The sequence below is a fragment of the Macrobrachium rosenbergii genome, chromosome 28, assembly GCF_040412425.1.
Source record: "Macrobrachium rosenbergii isolate ZJJX-2024 chromosome 28, ASM4041242v1, whole genome shotgun sequence".
Lineage (NCBI taxonomy): Eukaryota > Metazoa > Arthropoda > Malacostraca > Decapoda > Palaemonidae > Macrobrachium > Macrobrachium rosenbergii.
The window spans coordinates 13,466,470-13,477,500 of NC_089768.1; the positions used below are offsets into that span (position 1 = coordinate 13,466,470).

Below are 11,031 nucleotides of genomic sequence, written 5' to 3' on the forward strand. Positions count from 1 at the left end.
TCTTTGAAGGACTTTGACTTGGCTTTGGGGTAGACCGTAGTCTCGATCGGCTGCCCTGCCATATATATATATATATATATATATATATATATATATATATATATATATATATATATATATATATATATATATATATATATATATATATATATATATATATATATATATATATATATATATATATATATATATATATGTATATATATATATATATATATATATATATATAATGTATATATATATATATATATATATATGTATATATATATATATATATAATGTATATATATATATCTATAATGTCTGTGTAGTATATATATTCCTGTAAACATATCAAGTTAATCATATATAATATATATATAATATGTCTGTAATTTCTGTGTAGTGAGTGTGCATTCCTGTAAACATATCAAGTTAATTATATACAAGCTAATCAAAATTTGTAATTTTACTCCGAATCCGGTGAACGATAGAATTTTCCAAAGAAGTGGGATTATTTGAACTAATTCATGCATTTGTGCGACCTTTTGCTTCATGACAACCTGGTCTAAAATGAACAGATTTTATGTGTTAATCTAACAAGACAACTTTTCTTAGTGCAGTATCAATAACAGTTACAAAAACTTTGCGATAAAACACGAAACATGAAACCACCGATTATTTTTTTTCTACCTGCCATCAGTCTATGAATCGTGAATGATTTCTTTCAAACCTCAGGATATGAATAGCTATTATAGTTGTCTGTTTTCTCACTGTTTGCATTCGTCTGTCTTCTATTATTATTATTATTATTATTCAGAAGATGAACCCTATTCCTATGGAATAAGCCCACCAAAGGGGCCACTGACTTGAAATTCGAGCTTCCAAAGAATATTATTCTATTATTATTATTATTATTCAGAAGATAAACCCTATTCATATGGAACAAGCCCACAAAAAGGGCCATTGACTTGAAATTCGAGCTTCCAAAGAATATTATTATTATTATTATTATTCAGAAGATAAACCCTATTCATATGGAACAAGCTCACCAAAGGGGCCACTGACTTGAAATTCAAGCTTCCAAAGAATATTATGGTGTTCATCATAAAGAAGCAACAGAGGGTAATGAGAAATACAGATTAAAAAAAATAATAATTTCAGCAGGGTAGAGAAAAATATGAGGATATTCTGAATCATGAAGGAATTACGTCAGTCACAAGATAAATGATCACTAATACTCGCAAGCCTATTTCAGATTACAAATTGGCCAGAGCACGCTGAAAGAATGAGCAATGACGCCACCAAGTCCAACACCAGGAAGTGCAAGCGGCAGAAAGAATGCTAAACGGCAACGAGTGGGGTCTCTGACGCAGAAAAATGATTGGCAGGCAGCGTCTCGTTCTGGATCAGATTGCCACTTCCCCGTACCATCTTTCTAGTCAGGTGTGTTCCGCTCAGCGGGGTAAAGGTGCCTTAATTGACTGACGCACAAAGGGAAAGACTTATGCTACACACGTATGCAAGCATGACGCTGAGCTAGCCTTTGCTCATTAGGCTACGCAACCCAGCGATGGAAGATGACGTAGATGCATCGTACGCAAAATGGTCATAACACATACAACTTACACGAGCAGTTTTGTCCTGGTCAGGCTGCTAACTGTGGATGCGAGTGCTCTTACGTCAAAGGCCAAGCCATGGGACCTGTGAGGCCATTTAGCGCTGAGACGGAAATTGACAGCAGAAAGGTTTGTAAGGTGTAACAGGAGGAAAATCTCGCAGTTGCACTATGAACCAATTGTTATGACGGGGTGGACAGCAAGATGGAAGAACGAAAATGTGAACGGAGGTACAGTAAAAGGAATGGAAGGGGTCGCAGCTAGGGGCCGAAGGGACGCTGCAAAGAACTTTAAGTGATGCATCCTCTCTGTGACCCCTCGAACATTTGGGAGAAACATATACACAGTTCAATTAAAATTATTCTAGACACAAATCTTGAAGGCCAAGATATTAATTCTACTGAGTTCCCTTGGTTCATATCATGGGAATTTCGTAAGCAGATGCTGTAAAGTGTACAAAACAAGATTACTAAATTCTTATAACGAGGCGAAATACGACAACTTCCCCCTGTCTACAACCCCTTTCATTCCTTTTACTGTACCTCCGTTCGTATTCTCTTTCCTCCATGTTCCTTTCAAGCCATTCCTAACAATTGTATCATAGTGCAACTGTGAGGTCTTCCTCCTGTTACACCTTTCAAACCTTTCTATTCTTAATTTTCCTTTTAGCGCTGAATGACTCCCTAGGTCCCAGCGCTCGGCCTTTGAGCTGAACTTTATATTCCAATTCCAATTTACATTTCGAAAGACGGCAATTTCCAACACACAAAACCAAAAAAATTCCATATAAAAATCTGTTCATTAGACCCCATTGCTCTTAATGGATATTCAAAAATAATGCAGAATTTGACTTCCTAAGTATTTTTCCTTTTATTTGCTAAGTTTCACCCTCCGCGCACGTTGAATTGCACTGAACTGAATATAGAATTTAGGACAAAGGCCAAGCACTGGGACCTATGAGGTCATTCAGCGCTGAAACGGAAATTGACAGTAAAAGGTCTGAAAGGTGTAACAGGAGGAAAATCTCGCAAATGCACTATGAATCAATTGTTAGAGAGGGTGGAAAGTAAGATGGAAGAAAGAGAATATGAACGGAGGTGCAGTCAAAGGGAACGAAAGGGGTTGCAGCCAGGGTCCAAGGAAGGCACGCTTTAATGAACCTTAACAATGCCTACAGTGCGCCGCATGAGGTGCACTGACGGCACTAACCTCCCAAAAGGGGTTCTCACCCGTTACGTCAACTGTACCTTATAACCCAAGCTGCTACTTGTACCACCGCAGCAGAATCGAACCGTTCCACGTTAAGGTACAAGTCCATGTAGGGTTCGGGTTTCGTAAAACTACCGCCACGGGAAGTACACTCATTAATATCCTCCGTCAGGTAAGGGAAGCTCGAGACTAGAAGAGATATGGAGAGGGACGCCTGTTTAAGCAGCACATTAAACTAAGACAGCTGCTCCGGAAAACTTGCCAAAACCAAGATATATATATATATATATATATATATATATATATATATATATATATATATATATATATATATATATATATATTTTTATATTCATATATATGTATATATATAAAATATATATATATAAATAAATATATATATATATATATATATATTATATTTATATATATATATATATATATTTTATATTTATATATATGTATATATATACATATATATATTTATATATACTGTATGACTATAAAATATTTTCCGTTAAAACAGAATTCTATCTAATAAAGGGAAGAGTAAGACAGTTGCCTTCTAAATATACCGCTACAATTTCTACCCCTTTGATGTTTTTATGGGCTCCCTTTATTAGATACACTGTATATATAAACATATAGCCTACATATATAAGCATGCACATATATACAGTATATGGCCAAAACCATGGCAAACAAAGAACCTTCGGTATGGAAGAGTCACAGCAGTAAATCGCCTCCTGCAAACCAGTCTGTTCTCTTGTGTCGACTTGCATAGCAGTTTGCAAGTCTTCGTATAACGCCGATGATGAAGTCCAGTTCAAAGAACAAATCTAGATAGCTACCTGCTGTTTTACCTATATAGGTCAATCACTGGTGCGTTTCCATAGCTTTCACTTCTAGCGGGAAAAAACTCGGTTTTTTTTTTATATAAAAAACCAAATCTTGTTTCTTGCTCGTTCTAGAACTACTTTGTTTGTAAATAGCTCCAGACATTTCCCACTTTCTTTCTTAATCAAGATGGATGTCCATACAATAAAAAAAAAAAAAAAAAAAAAAAACAAAAAAAATAAAAAAATGCGCCGAAGCTTCTTCGGCGTCGTCGAGTTTTCAGTACAGCCACTACAGTGTATAATCAAGGCCACCGAAAATAAATGTATCTTTCGGTGGTCTCGGTATAGCCTAATGCTATATGAGCCGCAGCCCATGAAACTTTACCCACGACCCAGTGGTGGCCTAGCCTATATCGTTGCCAGAAGCGCGGTTATGGCTAACTTTAACTTTAGATAAATAAAATCTACTGAGAATAGAGGGCTGCAATTTGATATGTTTGATGATTGAATGATGGATGATCAACATACCAAATTGCAGCCCTCTAGCCTTGGTAGTTTTTAGGATCTGAGGGCGGACAGAAAAAAGTGCGGATGTTCAGACTAGGCCGGAACAATAATTTTCTTATACAGAAAACTAAAAAGGGTGTAAAAGTTACGGGTATGATCAAGGAGTAAAATCGTTTAGTTTCCCTTGTTTATTAAAACCCAAGACCGAAGATGACGGAAAAATGGATAAAATAAGCTTTGAGCAGATACTAGAAAGTCTAGCATCCATCATATACGAAATAAAAACATATATACGTCCAGGGCCTGGTTTGGCCTCCGCGTATAATAAGCTCCTATATGCACGAGATACCGAAGAGTTCTCGCATGTAGCACCAGTTTACCTTACCACGCATACTACTGCATGCAGAAGCATTACAAGAAGAACCTTTATATCTGAGAAGTTGAATTAAAGGCTCGTGTCACATTCTTCACCCATCAATCGCATTACAAAATCATTACAAAATAACATACTTGTATTCTACTCGCAAGAAAATTTTTTATTTTTTTCACACGACTAGTGAATGATATTGGTCAATATATTATTCCTCTTGATAACTGTTCAAGGATTCTCAGGCGTGCCCTGAGTTAAATATCCTATTGTCTGCAGGACTTCCAATGACTCGCGCACTCGCTAAAAGTGATGATCGCCTCAAATACAAGAAGTGAAGGAATGATAAAATTGGAATTTTACATTTTATTAAATCTGCCACCAGCAAGATTTGAATTACACCGACTCTATCAACACGCAGACTCAGATTCATCTGAATTATATACAATTTAGGCCGAAGGTCAAGCGCTGGGACGAGTGAGGTCATTCGGTGCTGAAAGGAAAATAAATTAAAATGTTAGAAAGGTGTAACAGGAGGAAAACTTCGCAGCTGCGCTACGAAACAATTCATAAGAGGGTGGAAAGTAAGATGGGGAGAAATAATATGAATGAAGGTACAGTAAAAGGAACGAAAGGGGTTGCAGCTAGGGGCCGAAGGGGCGCTGCAAAGAACCTTAAGTAATGCCTACAGTGCAAGGCGTGAGGTTCACTGACGGCACTAGCACCCCTACAGAGACAAGTAGACTTATTTTCCATAGTCTCTTCTACTTTGCACATTAAGTAATGCCTACAGTGCAAAGCGTGAGGTGCACTGACGGCACTAGCACCCCTACAGAGACAAGTAGACTTAGATTCCATAGTCTCTTCTACTTTGCACATTCTGCCAGTCCTCGGAACATCCGCTCGCTTCGTAAACATTCACAAAAAAAAAAAAAATATCGGTCAGACAATGCTACCATTCCAGCAACACCCGAAGCCCACAAAGAACCACAGGAATGTCCAATTGGATATCATTTGCCGTGGCGCGTCAATTTCAAGAGATTTTTACTTTACAAACAATTGCTGTTTTTTTTTATAAGTTCACAAATCCCTAACCACACATTGTGTGACCGCCGCTGCAAACATGATCTAGAAAATAACACAGCCGACCCAAATTCAAGGAGGCAGAGTCCCGCCTTACTAAGGCAGTAGGAATCCAGGACGATTTTGGTTCTTGAGTTATAATCATTTCTGAGTACCGCTTCTAAGTTGTATTGTACGAGGGAAAATTATATCTATGATTTACTTGATTAAAAGGAACCAAGCATAATGAGAATGCTTGTCACAGTAATTGCACTTCATTACAGTCTTCGGGCACTCGTGAAAGAAAATTTTCTTAATGTCATGAATAAAATACTTCATGCTGCAATTTCAGACATGGGGCTTAGATAGCAATTACGGAAAATGTCAAACGTGTAGGTCTAGCCGTGATTAGGACGCATGGATAAAACAGTGTTTTTCTGTTCACGAATCTTAAGAAATAGACGAAAGATCCCGTGTTTCGTCATTTATGCTTGCAATATTTGTGCAACAATCTGAAGGCAAATACGACAACACATGTAAAGTACGTGTCCTACAACAAACAACAATTCAGCAGTGAAACTAGATACAGTATTCTTACAAATAAAATAATTTATGAAATGTTAACCTTGAAGTATGACGCGAGCGCAGAAATATAATGGAAATTTATTCGTATCGTTCATATATTCATGCACTGGAAAGTACAACTTTTCACTAACCTTCTGAGGCGATTTTTCATACACAAATAGGCCTATACTTAAACACACACACATATATATATATAGAGTATATAAAGTTACCTTAGCTTCTTTTACCTTAGCATTACATGCTTGCATATATATATATATATATATATATATATATATATATATATATATATATATATATATATATATATATATATATATATACACACACATATTGTGCAAGTCTATTTTAGCAGCAAGTACCTTTAATTATGGCTTTCGTGAATGCCACGTACATATAATGAGTCGGCACAAGCAACCGCCTTTTAGATATACATATACGGGTATATTAGCATATTCTTTACGTAAGCATCACTGAAAAAATGACCCAATCCATATTTTGTAAACCTATAAGCTAAAAGATTTTATAATCTAAGGACCTGAAAAAAGTTTAACATATCTGCAAATGCAAAGTTAACGTTCCGGGTGTTTTGGAGGGCTAAGATGGCGAGCTAACGGTGAAACTTCATTAAGCAGCCAACAAGAGTCTAAATATATCAGTGTATGGTCTTGAAACAACCGCAAACGGCCAGCGACCTTTATACCGACATCAACAGTATTGATGGTTGACCTTAGATTCTCCTTGAGCATAACGATGGATATATATATTGTACATACATACATATATATATATATATATATATATATATATATATATATATATATATATATATATATATATATATATATATATATATATATATATATATATATATTTATATTTATATATAATAATCTTATATATATGTATATTATAACTTGTATAATATATATATATATATATATATACATACTGCATATATATATATATATATATATATATATATATATATATATATATATATATATAAATATATATACCAAATATAGTTCTTAAGCTAAAAGTTAATTGATCTAACCTACTACTCCCTTCATATCTATAAATGTCAATGGAATATGCAAGGGACAACTACAGAATAAATTTTTTTTTTTTTACTCGAGTCATAAAAACTAAGTCATTCGATCAATCATCACCCATCGAGGACATAAACTGTTTATGGCCGAGCATCAGCAACACAAATCTAACATACAAGATAATTTATTTACAGTCTATATCTGAGAAAAAGCAACAGAACGTTCAGACTAATATAAAACATAAAACTACTGGAAACTGTCTGTCCTTTCCTGAAATATTAAATGATTATTGTTTACATACATTATTCAAACTGAATCTATAACTATTTTCAGAACCTGAAACATATAAAAATCACCTTTCTCATTACCTTTTAATTCTATTCAATTTTTATATTATTTCTTGCTTTCATTTATATTATTGCTATTTTTCTTATTTTTATTTTCTACCAAATACTTTTTAAGTTTTCAATAATCATTATTATCTAAACTTTCCCATTTTTCATTTTTTTTTACTTTTATTATTATTATTATTGAAAGAAATCGCTGCATCAGCTGCATTGATCTTGTATAGAACAGTGCAGCTAATGCAGCGATTTCTTTCAATAGTACTTGCTTGAAAGAGGGTCTCCTACCAATATCATTATTATTATTATTATTATTATTATTATTATTATTAAAGTACCCCTTTGAAATCCGTACTGGCAGAGGCAGTAGACACTTCGTGAGCTTAGGCCTAATCGGAACAGTCAGCTTACTGGCAAACAGGTTCTACATCCAGAATAAGTTAATGGGGCATACCTCGGCTATGGGGCACGATATACCCTCAACAGTTTTAATAAAAACATCGCCAAAACGATGACATTCACCCGAGAGTAGTGGAAATAAAAACGAAATTCACCACAAAAAGAAATTACAACTCTCCATGGAAACTTTTATCATATTTCAACTGCAGGCTTATATTTGCTTCTCTTGAGTCTATAGGCTATATGCATTTTCAATGTCGTGAGTTTTGACATTTCTCCGCAGTCAATTTACCCTTTTGTAAAAGGGCGTTTCTCTGCAATAAATGGAAATATATATATATATATATATATATATATATATATATATATATATATATATATATATATATATATATATATAATATATAATATATAAATATATAAAGCTTTTAGATGTATAAATTTCCATATATATGCCGAAGTGCCTTAAAAAAAAAAAACTACGAGAATGTTTGTAGAATCATTTCTTGTCGATGTGGAAACTACTACCATTACTGCTGGTGACATCAACAACAACAACAACAACAACAACAACAACAACAACAATAATAATAATAATAATAATAATAATAATAATAATAATAATTAAAAAACACTCACAGTACCATGAGTCTTGAAATGGAGAAACAAATCCAAAGTTATGTATACTGTATGTACATATATTTATACTGCATGCACATATATTTAAAGATAAATCTGTACAGAAAGCTTTCGGGGAAACTGTTCGATTCCCCCTTTTCAGTCTCATTATTATTATATTATTATTATTATTATTATTATTATTATTATTATTATTATTATTATTATTACTGATGTTGTTGTAGTTAAAAAAATAAGAGAAAATGTAAAAACTATTCGTAGTGCCACAGAGTCCATTATTATTATTATTATTATTATTATTATTATTATTATTATTATTATTATTATTATTATTATTATTATTATTGTTACTGATTTATAGGTTTTATCATTATTATTACTGATGTTATTGTAGTTTTAAAAAACAGAGAAATTGTAAAAACTATTCGTAGTGCCACAGAGTCTAGTCATTATTATTATTATTATTATTATTACTGATGCTGTCGCAGTTAAAAGAAAACCAGAGAAATGTAAAAACTATTCGCATTGCCACAGGTCTATTACTACTACTACTACTACTACTACTATTATTATTGATACTACTACTACTACTAAAAACTATTCGCATTGCCACAGAGTCTATTATTATTATTATTAAAAGAAAAATTATTATTATTATTATTATTATTATTATTATTATTATTATTATTATTATTATTACTGGTGTTGTCGCAGTTAAAAGAAAAACAGAGAAATGTAAAAACTATTAACAGTGCCAAAGAATCTAAAAACTTCGAACAGCGATTCTCCATCGAGAGCGAACGAAGTGATCTGAAATCAATTAATGGACGAAACGTAGACCTCCCTTCAAGTTAACAGCCTTTTGCTAAATTTCCTTTCTAAACGGGGAAGACTCGAACGGTCTCGAATCATGCCAATCTACAACCACCCAAAAAAGAAAACAAATTAAAATAAATTAAGTAAGAAAGGAAAATGAATGCGGAATCTAACAGGAAGAGGAAAAATACCTGCCGAATCTGCAACCACCCAAAAAAAAAAAAAAATTAAAACATTAGAATACATTAAAAAAAAAACAAGAAATTAAAATAAGTAGGAAAGGAAAATGAAAGTGGAATCTAACAATAAAAATAAATGCCAATCTGCAACAACCCAAAAAAGAAAACAAATTAAAATATTAGACATTAAAAAAACTACGAAAATAAAAATAATTAGGAAAGGAAAATGAACGCGGAATTTAACAACAAGCGGAAAAATACATATGTGAAAAGAAACTGGAAGACATAAAAAAAATAAAAAGTGAAGGGAAGTGAAGTCGGGGAAGGAAACCGTAATTAGAGTCTCTAAGTTGGCCATTAATGATTTCATTCATTTCGAAATTGTGCAGCTGCTGCTGTTGCTGCTGCTGCTGTTTCTCTCTCTCTCTCTCTCTCTCTCTCTCTCTCTCTCTCTCTCAATTTAAGTGGTAATGAGAAAATGGACGCCTCTAACGCCAACACCAATATCAAAATAAAATCACTACAGGGGTGCAGATGTTTACAAGTTCGTCGGAATCACCTTCATTATTATTATTATTATTATTATTATTATTATTATTATTATTATTATTATTATTATTCAGTAGGTGAAACCTATTCATATGGAACAAGCCTACCAAAGGGGCCACTGACTTGAAATTCAAGCTTCCAAAGAATATGGTGTTCATTAGGAAGAAGTAAGAGGAAGTAAGAGGAAGTAAAGGGAAATACAGAAAAAGAGATCCCACTTATTAAAAAAAAAAAAAAGAAATCAACAAATAGATAAATAAATAAAAACGTATCAAAATACGCAGTACGGTATGTTAATATTCACTTCTAACTTTTTATTGACCCAATGAACTTATTCTTCATCGGGGCAACGAAATTCTCCGAATTACAAACAGTTATGTGTCTCAAGGTTAACTGCGCTGCAGACATGGCAGAGAAAAAGAATTCGCGATGTCATCCCCTGGTTATGGTATGTCTAAGGACGTCAGAGTATAAAAATCTTCTCAGGACTTTCCCTCTAAGAGGGTAAGGCCAACAGCTTAAACAAACGAGAATAATAATAATAATAATAATAATAATAATAATAATAATAATAATAATAATAATAATAATAATAATAATAAAATTATTATTATTATTATTATTATTTATTATTATTATTATATATTATATCATATGGCAAATAGCTTGAACAACAACAACAACAATAATAATTCGCGATGTCATCCCCTGGTTATAATATGTTTAGGGACGTCAGGGTATAAAAATCTTCTCAGGACTTTCCCTCTGAAAGGGCAAGGCCAACAGCTTAAACAAACGAGAATAATAATAATAATAATAATAATAATAATAATAATAATAATAATAATATTACTATTATTATTATTATTATTATTATTATTGTCCT

General features: G+C 32.9%; 1 protein-coding gene across 5 annotated transcripts in view; it reads right to left on the bottom strand.

Annotated features, from left to right (window-relative positions):
* The window catches only part of LOC136854043 (protein FAM43A), a 351,269-nt gene that overhangs the window by 290,152 nt on the left and 50,086 nt on the right, over positions 1–11,031 (bottom strand). The gene's annotated exons all lie outside the window — the stretch shown is intronic.